Source organism: Montipora foliosa, unplaced genomic scaffold (genome assembly GCF_036669935.1).
Source record: "Montipora foliosa isolate CH-2021 unplaced genomic scaffold, ASM3666993v2 scaffold_135, whole genome shotgun sequence".
NCBI lineage: Eukaryota > Metazoa > Cnidaria > Anthozoa > Scleractinia > Acroporidae > Montipora > Montipora foliosa.
In genome coordinates, this window is record NW_027179435.1 from 121615 (window position 1) to 134803 (window position 13189).

A 13189-nucleotide genomic window follows, 5' to 3' on the forward strand; every position below is an offset into this window, starting at 1 on the left:
CCCTCTGTACCACCTGATTTGCTTAGTTTTATTTCGCCTCTGTCGCCTAATACTGGTGACCAATGCCTCAGGCGTTGGATGAGTCTGTCGACTGGTGACCTTTGGTCTGCCATTCACCGCTGCTCATCGAGCAGCTCATATATTAAACTGATTTTTGGAACTGGGCCGTGGAAAAGAGGCTTGCCTCGTCCCGGCCACGGGTTGCCTCGGTATAGCACTACCTCCGAGCGTGGCCCACTTCCCTCTGGGGAAGAAATAATCAAGTGAAAGCAGAACAAATGACCAAGCAACCAACCTTCACATTCTCTTCTCTTTTCTAGGTAGCATAGCAGCGAGTGGACAGCACGACACGACAGGACGAGGAGCACGTGACCCCCATTACCACATGGTATGCGCAGACAAGTTGCGTTTTGCGGTTCCGGAGAGGTTGAAAAGGCATACTTACCTGACGCGGGAGGCACTGTGATCAGGGAGGCAGTCCTCTCAAGGTGAGGCTCTTTCATTGCACTTCGATTGGGTTGACCCTTGCGATTACCCCAAATGTGGGTAACTCGAGCGTATAATTTCTGGTAGTGGGGACCTGCGTTCGCGCTAGTCCCCGCACCAAACCCCGGTGGCAAAGTTGGCTAATGGGAAGGTTTGTTGGTAACGTTTCAGGCAGGGCAGGGAAGGAGATGCGGTGGCGGTGTAAGGACTAAGGAAGGTGAGTTGTATTTGTGAATTCCACTGCTGAAATTGTAGGTGAATGTTCCGTACTTGGTGCACTGCAAAACTGTGATTTTATTTCTTTCATTCTTGGCCGTAGAGAGAGCGAGAGGACGTGTTTATTTCAGCCGCATCGATTTCCATCGATAGACGAGTGAGACAAGAAAATGCCAGCGGGTCGAGCTCTTATCCTCGTGCATCGTTTCGAAAACGTAAGTGGATGTGTGTTTGTACTGCTCCATCGCGATAGATTTCTTTTGCGTTGTGTTATGTTGCGTTCTGGAGAGCCCGTTTTGCATTGAGTAACTGAGGACCCGCCAGATCAGTTGGCGTTACATTTCTGTGGCCAACACTTTGTGGTTTCTCTATGTTATCAGTTAATTGGATTGTTATCATAAAAAGTAAATCTTTCATGGTCAGGATAGTGTCTTATCGGCCCTTTGAATACGTACTGTCCGTGTTGAGCAGGGAACAGTAAGACTTTGAAGTGCGCTACGTCACGTAAGTCACGTTTTCGCAGGATCAATGTTGTAGTGTTGTAGCCTTCGTTGTATGCATATCATCCGGGCTAGGTTAACTTCCATCTAATGCATAACAGTGCATGCATTTTTTACTTGTCGTATCCTGTTCTTTGCTCACACGAAAAGATACGTTTCATGTCATAAACGTTGGATTGATAAGATCTCGCGCGCACGCGCTCCCTTGGGAATACAAGTTCCACTTTCTCGTGTGAACTATTTTGTTTTTGTTGTATGTCTCATCTTTGACATATCGTTGGCATGTTGTGTTCAAAAAACCTGGTTTGGAATGTTCTTTCATTAAAGGAAACTGAGATTTTTTGAGATAATCAAGTGTACAGAAGGAAAAAGGGAAGCCTACAACACGGGGTATTCCCAGGCGGTCTCCCATCCAAGTACTAACCCCGCCCGACAGGGCTTAACTTCGGTGATCGGACGAGAACCGGTGTTTTCCCTGTGGTATGGTCGTAGACAAGTAATTCGCCGTGAAAATTAACTTTGTTATAAGGGAAAATAAAAACGAGGTCAGAGCAAGCACAATGTGCATTTGTCCTCTTGCCGTCAACGCAAGTGCCATGCAATGCTGGTCCTGCTGCCCACTGTACAAGGGCGATCGTTGTGTGCGCCTCGCTTTCAGGTTGGCTTTGGGCATTCCTTCCTTGGCACGGATTGTAATCGGACCACCATATCTCGTGGCCATGAGACTGGGAGCACCTTGTCCGCTGTGAGCATTTACGGGCATCGCTTCTCGGCCTTTTGGCTAAGATCAAGTGTAGTATCTGTTCTTATCAGCTTAATATCTGATACGCTGCTCATCGAGCAGCTCATATATTAAACTGATTTTTGGAACTGGGCCGTGGAAAAGAGGCTTGCCTCGTCCCGGCCACGGGTTGCCTCGGTATAGCACTACCTCCGAGCGTGGCCCACTTCCCTCTGGGGAAGAAATAATCAAGTGAAAGCAGAACAAATGACCAAGCAACCAACCTTCACATTTCTCTTCTCTTTTCTAGGTAGCATAGCAGCGAGTGGACAGCACGACACGACAGGACGAGGAGCACGTGACCCCCATTACCACATGGTATGCGCAGACAAGTTGCGTTTTTGCGGTTCCGGAGAGGTTGAAAAGGCATACTTACCTGACGCGGGTTTTTATTATCTGCCAGGTTCGTGCCTTTCCTTGTGGTACGCGTAAGTTCCGTATTGGAATTGGAGTGTGGGGACAAGCGTTTTTGGGATTTGTGGTAAGATTTTTGATTCCTGAGTTTTACTGGTGACCCTCCTGGGGACTTATGCTTGGCGTCCTGCCATAACCCAGGGTAGCCAGTCTTTCTGTTCCCTTCCTGGGAGCTTTGCTTTCCGGGGGGACTGTTTTTTCTCTTTTTCCCTTTTCATCATGCCTCTTGCGGCCTTTAAGAGGACAGTAGTCCTCGACCTTTCCGATGTTCCAACCTCTGTTCCCAGGGCGGAACTTGTTACAGCCATCAAGGGAAAGTTCACCCCCTTTGTGATTGACAGTATTCAGTTTGTTCCCGTAAAACTGGTTCAGATTACTTTCGCTGACCCAAAATGTAAAAATATTGTTGAAGGTTATGATTTTGTCACTTTAGCTGGTGCTAAGTGCAAAGTCATGTATGCTGGGCCTCGAGCTCAAAATGTTATGTTGTATCACTATCCCTTTGAGGAGAGTGATGATCGCCTCCGGCCCTACTTTTCCTCGTACGGGAAGGTGGAGACGATAAGGCACCAGCATTACCCGGGTGACCCTGCAATCTGCACTGGAGCCCGTATCATCAAAATGGTTCGTTCTGGCCGGATCCCTCGTAATCTGGACATTGCTGGATATAAATGTAAGGTGTGGTATGTGGGTCAGCCGGCCGAATGTGATATCTGTCGTGGGGAACACCTCACCAAAAACTGTGACTTGCGCGGGAAGTGCCGCAGGTGTCGGGAGCCTGGTCACATGGCCAGGGATTGCCCAACCCCCCCAATGCCTGGGGGAACCCACCATCTTCGCCTGCGACCCCCGCCCATCCGTCCGCTTCACTTGTTGTTGGTGCCACTCCCCCGGAGTCGCTGCCTCCCCTCCTGGATGTCAGTTCTGGTCCTGAGGACCTTCCCACTTCTCCTGCAAGCTCTGACCATGAGGACTCTGGGGACGAGGGGGTAACCCTTCGTCCTCCTGCCCCCACGCAACCTGGTATTTCAAGTTGGGGTTCCCACACCGACCTCAGGGACAATGAGTTATCCCCCCTGGTACTCCACCCATGGCCTCTCCTGCCACCAGTAAATGTTAAGGAGGGTGCGGCCCTCCCTAAAACGGTAATGGTGGGTCCTCGACGCGCGTGCAGGTGGCTGCCTCCCCCGCCGCTGCGTCTGATGGTTTGGCTGCGCCACAGAGTAATACAATGTTAACACTAGTAGTAACGTAGTTGGTGTAATGGACAATACTACTATAGTTAATGGAAAAGAAATGGAAATGGATAATAGTAATAATGTAGTTACTGGAAAAGAAATGACAAATAATGCTGTAGTTAATGGAAAAGAAATGGAAATGGATAATAGTAATAATGGAAAAGAAATGGATACGAATGATAATGAACTAGTTAATGAGACTGAATACAGTCAAAGTATATTTAGTGACGATGACCCTTTAACGGGCATCAATGTAACCCCTGTAAATACCCCACAGGTTCTATCTCTGTCTCCCGTAATGGTTAACGAGGTCGAGCTGACTGATTCACCAGTCACTAAGCGTGGACTTTCGGATGTTGAGGCTTCCTCTGATGATCAGGTCAAGTCTAAGAAGAAAGCGAAGAAACCTCTTCCTGGTTCTGCGGTCCCCGGCCGCTCGAAGTCTGGAAAGGGCAGGGAGTCTGGGAGGGCTGTTCATTCTGGCCTTCCCTCCTTGGCTCCCCCTGCCCCGGTTCGGAGCCGTCGCTCCTAGTTGTGCTGTCTCTCTCTTTCTTCTCAGTTATGGCTCTCTCTATCCTCTCCTTAAACACCAATGGTCTCAGGGACTCGTCCAAGCGCGCTGGTGTTCTGCACTGGTTACGTTCCTTTCCTCAGGTCCCTGACATTGTCTGCCTACAAGAGGGCCCACTGCTCTTCAGACAGTGAATGTCAGTCTGGTTTCGTTCATCTGGTTTTAATGCAGTTGCTTCTGTTGGCTCTGCACACTCTTGTGGTTGCATCATTTTATTCCGCCCCACGGTCACCCTTACGAGCTCTTGGTGTGACACCGCTGGGCGTGTTGTTTTTTGCCACTTTACCCATTCTGGGCACCCGTTTCGTATCTGCTGTCTCTACGCCCCCAATCGCAACCCAGCCCGTGACGACTTCCTGGACGACGTCTCGTCTTGGGTTGATCCCACCTATCCGACCTTCCTTGCCGGGGACTTTAACACTGTGTTCGACCGCGCCCTCGATCGTCGGGGCTCCAATGTCTCTGACACTTCCCGCGAAAGTACTGCTACCTTAAAACGTCTTTTTGACTCCTGCTGTTGTCTGGACATTTGGAGGCACCTGCATCCTTCCGATTCTGCCTTCTCTTGGACTCGCTCAGACGGCCTTATGGCCTCCCGTATTGATCTCATTGGTGCCCCGTACTCCTGTTACCATCAGTCTTGACTTGCGATATTATTCCTTGTCCGTTTTCGGATCACTGTGGTGTGGTGCTTTCTTGTAGTGTCCCAGACATTGCTGCTCCTGGGACAGTTTCTGGAAGCTCAACATTTCTGTCCTCAATGATGAGGACTATATCCAGCATATCACTAATTTTTGGTCCGTTTGGAGGCAGTCCATGCTGTCCTTCCCGTCACTAGCTAAGTGGTGGGATAAGGGCAAGAGCCAAATCAAAGGCCTCACAATTAAATATTGCGCTGAGCGCTCGAAAGAAAACATCGCAGTGTCGAGACCTCCTTGGCCGACTAGCTGGGCATCTTAAGAACCGTGTTGATGCCGGTTTCACCTCCTGTGTTGAGCCGTACCATTCTACCCTGTCTGCCCTTGCTGCCCTAGACCTCGAGGCAGCTCGGGGAGCCCAAGTCCGTGCTCGGGCCAATGGGTTGAGGAAGGTGAAACCTCCTCGGCCTTTTTCTTCCGTCTGGAAAAGAAGCGTGCCGCCGACCGACTTATTTCAGCACTTCGATGCGATGATGGCACAGTGGTCTCGAGTTCAAAGGACCTATGCCAGGCTTTTGCTTCCTTTTATTCTAACTTGTTTAGTGCCGAGCCTACTGACGGGGACGTGGCTCTTTCCCTGCTCGACGCCCTCACCTCCACCTTGTCCGCCGACCAGGCTCAACAGTGTGATGGTCCTCTCCAGTCGGAGGAGTGTTATACTGCTTTATGTGGGATGGCTCGAGGCAAGACCCCGGGCTTGGATGGCCTCCCTATGGAGTTTTATGTCAAATTCTGGCCGGTGCTCGGACAGGACCTCGTGCTCGTCCTGAACTCATGTTATGAGGCTGGCACTCTCAGCCTCTCTCAGCGTCGAGGCATCATTTCTCTCATCTTTAAGACGGGTGACCGGCTGAACCCTCGTAACTGGCGGCCAATTTCCCTCCTTAGTGTGGACTACAAGCTCGCTGCCCGCGTCATCGCTGGGCGTCTCCTGAAGGTTATTCATGCCGTGGTGGCTGAGGATCAAACCTGTGGTGTCCCCGGTCGTTATATTGGTGAGAACGTCGCTTATCTCCGAGACATGGTCCATTACGCCACGCAATCCGGGTCTCCTTGTGCCATCCTCTCGCTCGACCAAGAAAAAGCGTTTGATCGCGTTGATTGGTCCTTTCTGCATGCCACCCTCTGCAGAATGGGTTTCCAAACCTCCTTTCTGCGCTGGATCCGCCTTTTCTATAATGCTGTTCAGAGTGCTGTCATTGTTAACGGTCATGTCTCAAACTTTTTCAGTCTCACACGGGGGGTGCGTCAAGGCTGCCCCCTCGCACCTTTGCTGTATGTTATGGTCGCTGAGGTCTTGGCCGCCAATATTCGAGCAAATCCCGCCATTACTGGACCTTTGCTGCCTGGACTGCCCTCACCGCTCTCTCCAATTTCCCAGTACGCGGATGACACATCGCTCATCTTGTCCTCCGATGCCTCCATTAGGGCTGTTTTTGACACCTACACAAGGTATGAGCTTGGTTCTGGATCCAAGCTCAACCTGACAAAGTCTCGCGGCTTGTGGCTGGGGTCTTGGGCTGGCCGAACTGACCCCCCTGTCCCTCTCGACTGGACATCTTCTAAGCTTAAAATCCTCGGAGTCTTCATTGGCCCGCATGACATTGATGAACTAATTGGCGGCCTCGGATAGAGGCTGTGGAACGCGTCCTCTCCTCCTGGCGTCAGCGCTCCTTGTCTTTTCATGGCAAGGCTTTGGTCATCAATTGCCTGGCCCTCGCCAGGGTTTGGTATGTGGCATCCCTGGTCCACATGCCCCCCTGGGTACTTAAAGAACTTAACTCCCTTGTTTTCTCATTCTTCTGGAAAACCAAGCGGGAGCTCGTTGCACGTGCTGTGGTCGTTCAGCCCACATCGCTGGGAGGTTTCTCGGTGGTGGACATTAAGCTCAAGGTTTGGTCGCTTCTGGGTCAGTGGGTCAAACGGTCTACTTTGTCCTCGTCAAGCTGGTCCTCCTTTGTGTCGTACTGGTTTCAATCGTGTTTTGCTGCCTCCTCTCTTGATGTTTTCTCCCGTCCCGCTGCCTTCGACAGGTCCCTGTTACCGCCATTTTACTCCTCTTTGCTTTTGGCCTGGGAGTCGCTTGGTGGCTCTTTTTCCCCCTCCCGGGGAACTTTGGTTTTCGCATCCTCTGACCCTCACGTTGTCGCCTCCGTGGCTTTTTTTCTCTGCCAAAGTCGGTTACCAGTTTCTTTTATCCTGTTCCTCTGTCACACCGCACTGTGTAGTTAAGTTCTTTCCCTCCTTTGGGGACCTTTACTGGTATGATACGTGGCGCCAGTTCCACTTCTTTGATTTTGACCGCTTTGTTGTTGATTTCTCCTGGAAGGTAGCTCATGGTGTGATTTACACTGCTGAGCGTCTTCTCTCTTTTGGTTTATCTGTCTCCTCCGCTTGTTTTTGTGGTCCTGTCGTCGAGTCACTGTCGCATTTGCTCTTTGTGTGTCCCCTTGCTCAAAGTGTTGTTGGTTGGCTACAGTCCCTCCTTTTTCATTTCTCGCCTATGTGTCCTGTGCTTGAGCGTCGCCATTTACTTTTTGGTTTCAATTCCACTGAGCTTCACGCAGTGCCCAAAGTCTTCAGTTACCTGTTGTGTGCCTGTAAGTTTCACATCTGGCTGGCCCGCAATGACTACCGCTTTCGTTCTGTCAACCTGGGGCCCTCGCCGTCATTGAGGGAGCAAAGGCCCGTGTCAAGTTCCACCTCCCCTTGCTCTTCAAGCGTTTTTCAACCCGGAGACGTCGACGTTATTTTGCCCGCCAGTGGGGGGCGGATGGAGTCATCGCCTCTATGTTTCCAACAAGCTCGTTTTTCGCTTCGGGCCACCTGCTTAATTCACCCTCTGTACCACCTGATTTGCTTAGTTTTATTTCGCCTCTGTCGCCTAATACTGGTGACCAATGCCTCAGGCGTTGGATGAGTCTGTCGACTGGTGACCTTTGGTCTGCCATTCACCGCTGCTCATCGAGCAGCTCATATATTAAACTGATTTTTGGAACTGGGCCGTGGAAAAGAGGCTTGCCTCGTCCCGGCCACGGGTTGCCTCGGTATAGCACTACCTCCGAGCGTGGCCCACTTCCCTCTGGGGAAGAAATAATCAAGTGAAAGCAGAACAAATGACCAAGCAACCAACCTTCACATTCTCTTCTCTTTTCTAGGTAGCATAGCAGCGAGTGGACAGCACGACACGACAGGACGAGGAGCACGTGACCCCCATTACCACATGGTATGCGCAGACAAGTTGCGTTTTGCGGTTCCGGAGAGGTTGAAAAGGCATACTTACCTGACGCGGGAGGCACTGTGATCAGGGAGGCAGTCCTCTCAAGGTGAGGCTCTTTCATTGCACTTCGATTGGGTTGACCCTTGCGATTACCCCAAATGTGGGTAACTCGAGCGTATAATTTCTGGTAGTGGGGACCTGCGTTCGCGCTAGTCCCCGCACCAAACCCCGGTGGCAAAGTTGGCTAATGGGAAGGTTTGTTGGTAACGTTTCAGGCAGGGCAGGGAAGGAGATGCGGTGGCGGTGTAAGGACTAAGGAAGGTGAGTTGTATTTGTGAATTCCACTGCTGAAATTGTAGGTGAATGTTCCGTACTTGGTGCACTGCAAAACTGTGATTTTATTTCTTTCATTCTTGGCCGTAGAGAGAGCGAGAGGACGTGTTTATTTCAGCCGCATCGATTTCCATCGATAGACGAGTGAGACAAGAAAATGCCAGCGGGTCGAGCTCTTATCCTCGTGCATCGTTTCGAAAACGTAAGTGGATGTGTGTTTGTACTGCTCCATCGCGATAGATTTCTTTTGCGTTGTGTTATGTTGCGTTCTGGAGAGCCCGTTTTGCATTGAGTAACTGAGGACCCGCCAGATCAGTTGGCGTTACATTTCTGTGGCCAACACTTTGTGGTTTCTCTATGTTATCAGTTAATTGGATTGTTATCATAAAAAGTAAATCTTTCATGGTCAGGATAGTGTCTTATCGGCCCTTTGAATACGTACTGTCCGTGTTGAGCAGGGAACAGTAAGACTTTGAAGTGCGCTACGTCACGTAAGTCACGTTTTCGCAGGATCAATGTTGTAGTGTTGTAGCCTTCGTTGTATGCATATCATCCGGGCTAGGTTAACTTCCATCTAATGCATAACAGTGCATGCATTTTTTACTTGTCGTATCCTGTTCTTTGCTCACACGAAAAGATACGTTTCATGTCATAAACGTTGGATTGATAAGATCTCGCGCGCACGCGCTCCCTTGGGAATACAAGTTCCACTTTCTCGTGTGAACTATTTTGTTTTTGTTGTATGTCTCATCTTTGACATATCGTTGGCATGTTGTGTTCAAAAAACCTGGTTTGGAATGTTCTTTCATTAAAGGAAACTGAGATTTTTTGAGATAATCAAGTGTACAGAAGGAAAAAGGGAAGCCTACAACACGGGGTATTCCCAGGCGGTCTCCCATCCAAGTACTAACCCCGCCCGACAGGGCTTAACTTCGGTGATCGGACGAGAACCGGTGTTTTCCCTGTGGTATGGTCGTAGACAAGTAATTCGCCGTGAAAATTAACTTTGTTATAAGGGAAAATAAAAACGAGGTCAGAGCAAGCACAATGTGCATTTGTCCTCTTGCCGTCAACGCAAGTGCCATGCAATGCTGGTCCTGCTGCCCACTGTACAAGGGCGATCGTTGTGTGCGCCTCGCTTTCAGGTTGGCTTTGGGCATTCCTTCCTTGGCACGGATTGTAATCGGACCACCATATCTCGTGGCCATGAGACTGGGAGCACCTTGTCCGCTGTGAGCATTTACGGGCATCGCTTCTCGGCCTTTTGGCTAAGATCAAGTGTAGTATCTGTTCTTATCAGCTTAATATCTGATACGCTGCTCATCGAGCAGCTCATATATTAAACTGATTTTTGGAACTGGGCCGTGGAAAAGAGGCTTGCCTCGTCCCGGCCACGGGTTGCCTCGGTATAGCACTACCTCCGAGCGTGGCCCACTTCCCTCTGGGGAAGAAATAATCAAGTGAAAGCAGAACAAATGACCAAGCAACCAACCTTCACATTTCTCTTCTCTTTTCTAGGTAGCATAGCAGCGAGTGGACAGCACGACACGACAGGACGAGGAGCACGTGACCCCCATTACCACATGGTATGCGCAGACAAGTTGCGTTTTTGCGGTTCCGGAGAGGTTGAAAAGGCATACTTACCTGACGCGGGTTTTTATTATCTGCCAGGTTCGTGCCTTTCCTTGTGGTACGCGTAAGTTCCGTATTGGAATTGGAGTGTGGGGACAAGCGTTTTTGGGATTTGTGGTAAGATTTTTGATTCCTGAGTTTTACTGGTGACCCTCCTGGGGACTTATGCTTGGCGTCCTGCCATAACCCAGGGTAGCCAGTCTTTCTGTTCCCTTCCTGGGAGCTTTGCTTTCCGGGGGGACTGTTTTTTCTCTTTTTCCCTTTTCATCATGCCTCTTGCGGCCTTTAAGAGGACAGTAGTCCTCGACCTTTCCGATGTTCCAACCTCTGTTCCCAGGGCGGAACTTGTTACAGCCATCAAGGGAAAGTTCACCCCCTTTGTGATTGACAGTATTCAGTTTGTTCCCGTAAAACTGGTTCAGATTACTTTCGCTGACCCAAAATGTAAAAATATTGTTGAAGGTTATGATTTTGTCACTTTAGCTGGTGCTAAGTGCAAAGTCATGTATGCTGGGCCTCGAGCTCAAAATGTTATGTTGTATCACTATCCCTTTGAGGAGAGTGATGATCGCCTCCGGCCCTACTTTTCCTCGTACGGGAAGGTGGAGACGATAAGGCACCAGCATTACCCGGGTGACCCTGCAATCTGCACTGGAGCCCGTATCATCAAAATGGTTCGTTCTGGCCGGATCCCTCGTAATCTGGACATTGCTGGATATAAATGTAAGGTGTGGTATGTGGGTCAGCCGGCCGAATGTGATATCTGTCGTGGGGAACACCTCACCAAAAACTGTGACTTGCGCGGGAAGTGCCGCAGGTGTCGGGAGCCTGGTCACATGGCCAGGGATTGCCCAACCCCCCCAATGCCTGGGGGAACCCACCATCTTCGCCTGCGACCCCCGCCCATCCGTCCGCTTCACTTGTTGTTGGTGCCACTCCCCCGGAGTCGCTGCCTCCCCTCCTGGATGTCAGTTCTGGTCCTGAGGACCTTCCCACTTCTCCTGCAAGCTCTGACCATGAGGACTCTGGGGACGAGGGGGTAACCCTTCGTCCTCCTGCCCCCACGCAACCTGGTATTTCAAGTTGGGGTTCCCACACCGACCTCAGGGACAATGAGTTATCCCCCCTGGTACTCCACCCATGGCCTCTCCTGCCACCAGTAAATGTTAAGGAGGGTGCGGCCCTCCCTAAAACGGTAATGGTGGGTCCTCGACGCGCGTGCAGGTGGCTGCCTCCCCCGCCGCTGCGTCTGATGGTTTGGCTGCGCCACAGAGTAATACAATGTTAACACTAGTAGTAACGTAGTTGGTGTAATGGACAATACTACTATAGTTAATGGAAAAGAAATGGAAATGGATAATAGTAATAATGTAGTTACTGGAAAAGAAATGACAAATAATGCTGTAGTTAATGGAAAAGAAATGGAAATGGATAATAGTAATAATGGAAAAGAAATGGATACGAATGATAATGAACTAGTTAATGAGACTGAATACAGTCAAAGTATATTTAGTGACGATGACCCTTTAACGGGCATCAATGTAACCCCTGTAAATACCCCACAGGTTCTATCTCTGTCTCCCGTAATGGTTAACGAGGTCGAGCTGACTGATTCACCAGTCACTAAGCGTGGACTTTCGGATGTTGAGGCTTCCTCTGATGATCAGGTCAAGTCTAAGAAGAAAGCGAAGAAACCTCTTCCTGGTTCTGCGGTCCCCGGCCGCTCGAAGTCTGGAAAGGGCAGGGAGTCTGGGAGGGCTGTTCATTCTGGCCTTCCCTCCTTGGCTCCCCCTGCCCCGGTTCGGAGCCGTCGCTCCTAGTTGTGCTGTCTCTCTCTTTCTTCTCAGTTATGGCTCTCTCTATCCTCTCCTTAAACACCAATGGTCTCAGGGACTCGTCCAAGCGCGCTGGTGTTCTGCACTGGTTACGTTCCTTTCCTCAGGTCCCTGACATTGTCTGCCTACAAGAGGGCCCACTGCTCTTCAGACAGTGAATGTCAGTCTGGTTTCGTTCATCTGGTTTTAATGCAGTTGCTTCTGTTGGCTCTGCACACTCTTGTGGTTGCATCATTTTATTCCGCCCCACGGTCACCCTTACGAGCTCTTGGTGTGACACCGCTGGGCGTGTTGTTTTTTGCCACTTTACCCATTCTGGGCACCCGTTTCGTATCTGCTGTCTCTACGCCCCCAATCGCAACCCAGCCCGTGACGACTTCCTGGACGACGTCTCGTCTTGGGTTGATCCCACCTATCCGACCTTCCTTGCCGGGGACTTTAACACTGTGTTCGACCGCGCCCTCGATCGTCGGGGCTCCAATGTCTCTGACACTTCCCGCGAAAGTACTGCTACCTTAAAACGTCTTTTTGACTCCTGCTGTTGTCTGGACATTTGGAGGCACCTGCATCCTTCCGATTCTGCCTTCTCTTGGACTCGCTCAGACGGCCTTATGGCCTCCCGTATTGATCTCATTGGTGCCCCGTACTCCTGTTACCATCAGTCTTGACTTGCGATATTATTCCTTGTCCGTTTTCGGATCACTGTGGTGTGGTGCTTTCTTGTAGTGTCCCAGACATTGCTGCTCCTGGGACAGTTTCTGGAAGCTCAACATTTCTGTCCTCAATGATGAGGACTATATCCAGCATATCACTAATTTTTGGTCCGTTTGGAGGCAGTCCATGCTGTCCTTCCCGTCACTAGCTAAGTGGTGGGATAAGGGCAAGAGCCAAATCAAAGGCCTCACAATTAAATATTGCGCTGAGCGCTCGAAAGAAAACATCGCAGTGTCGAGACCTCCTTGGCCGACTAGCTGGGCATCTTAAGAACCGTGTTGATGCCGGTTTCACCTCCTGTGTTGAGCCGTACCATTCTACCCTGTCTGCCCTTGCTGCCCTAGACCTCGAGGCAGCTCGGGGAGCCCAAGTCCGTGCTCGGGCCAATGGGTTGAGGAAGGTGAAACCTCCTCGGCCTTTTTCTTCCGTCTGGAAAAGAAGCGTGCCGCCGACCGACTTATTTCAGCACTTCGATGCGATGATGGCACAGTGGTCTCGAGTTCAAAGGACCTATGCCAGGCTTTTGCTTCCTTTTATTCTAACTTGTTTAG

The 13189-nt window shown here is 50.4% G+C and overlaps 8 non-coding genes across 8 annotated transcripts; 6 read left to right on the plus strand and 2 right to left on the minus strand.

Moving 5' to 3' along the window:
• The first annotated feature begins 52 nt into the window (after positions 1–52).
• LOC137986104 (U2 spliceosomal RNA) lies at positions 53–243 on the plus strand. The gene has a single exon (XR_011119557.1). It is a non-coding gene; the product is annotated as a U2 spliceosomal RNA (small nuclear RNA).
• Positions 244–437: 194 nt separating this feature from the next.
• LOC137986143 (U1 spliceosomal RNA) lies at positions 438–601 on the plus strand. The gene has a single exon (XR_011119594.1). It is a non-coding gene; the product is annotated as a U1 spliceosomal RNA (small nuclear RNA).
• Positions 602–1577: 976 nt separating this feature from the next.
• LOC137986117 (5S ribosomal RNA) lies at positions 1578–1696 on the minus strand. The gene has a single exon (XR_011119569.1). It is a non-coding gene; the product is annotated as a 5S ribosomal RNA (ribosomal RNA).
• A 267-nt stretch (positions 1697–1963) lies between these two features.
• LOC137986079 (U2 spliceosomal RNA) lies at positions 1964–2155 on the plus strand. Its single transcript, XR_011119532.1, has one exon. It is a non-coding gene; the product is annotated as a U2 spliceosomal RNA (small nuclear RNA).
• Positions 2156–7794: 5639 nt separating this feature from the next.
• Positions 7795–7985, plus strand: LOC137986105 (U2 spliceosomal RNA). Its single transcript, XR_011119558.1, has one exon. It is a non-coding gene; the product is annotated as a U2 spliceosomal RNA (small nuclear RNA).
• A 194-nt stretch (positions 7986–8179) lies between these two features.
• On the plus strand, positions 8180–8343 carry LOC137986144 (U1 spliceosomal RNA). Its single transcript, XR_011119595.1, has one exon. It is a non-coding gene; the product is annotated as a U1 spliceosomal RNA (small nuclear RNA).
• Positions 8344–9319: 976 nt separating this feature from the next.
• LOC137986118 (5S ribosomal RNA) lies at positions 9320–9438 on the minus strand. Its single transcript, XR_011119570.1, has one exon. It is a non-coding gene; the product is annotated as a 5S ribosomal RNA (ribosomal RNA).
• Positions 9439–9705: 267 nt separating this feature from the next.
• On the plus strand, positions 9706–9897 carry LOC137986080 (U2 spliceosomal RNA). Its single transcript, XR_011119533.1, has one exon. It is a non-coding gene; the product is annotated as a U2 spliceosomal RNA (small nuclear RNA).
• Positions 9898–13189: the final 3292 nt, after the last annotated feature.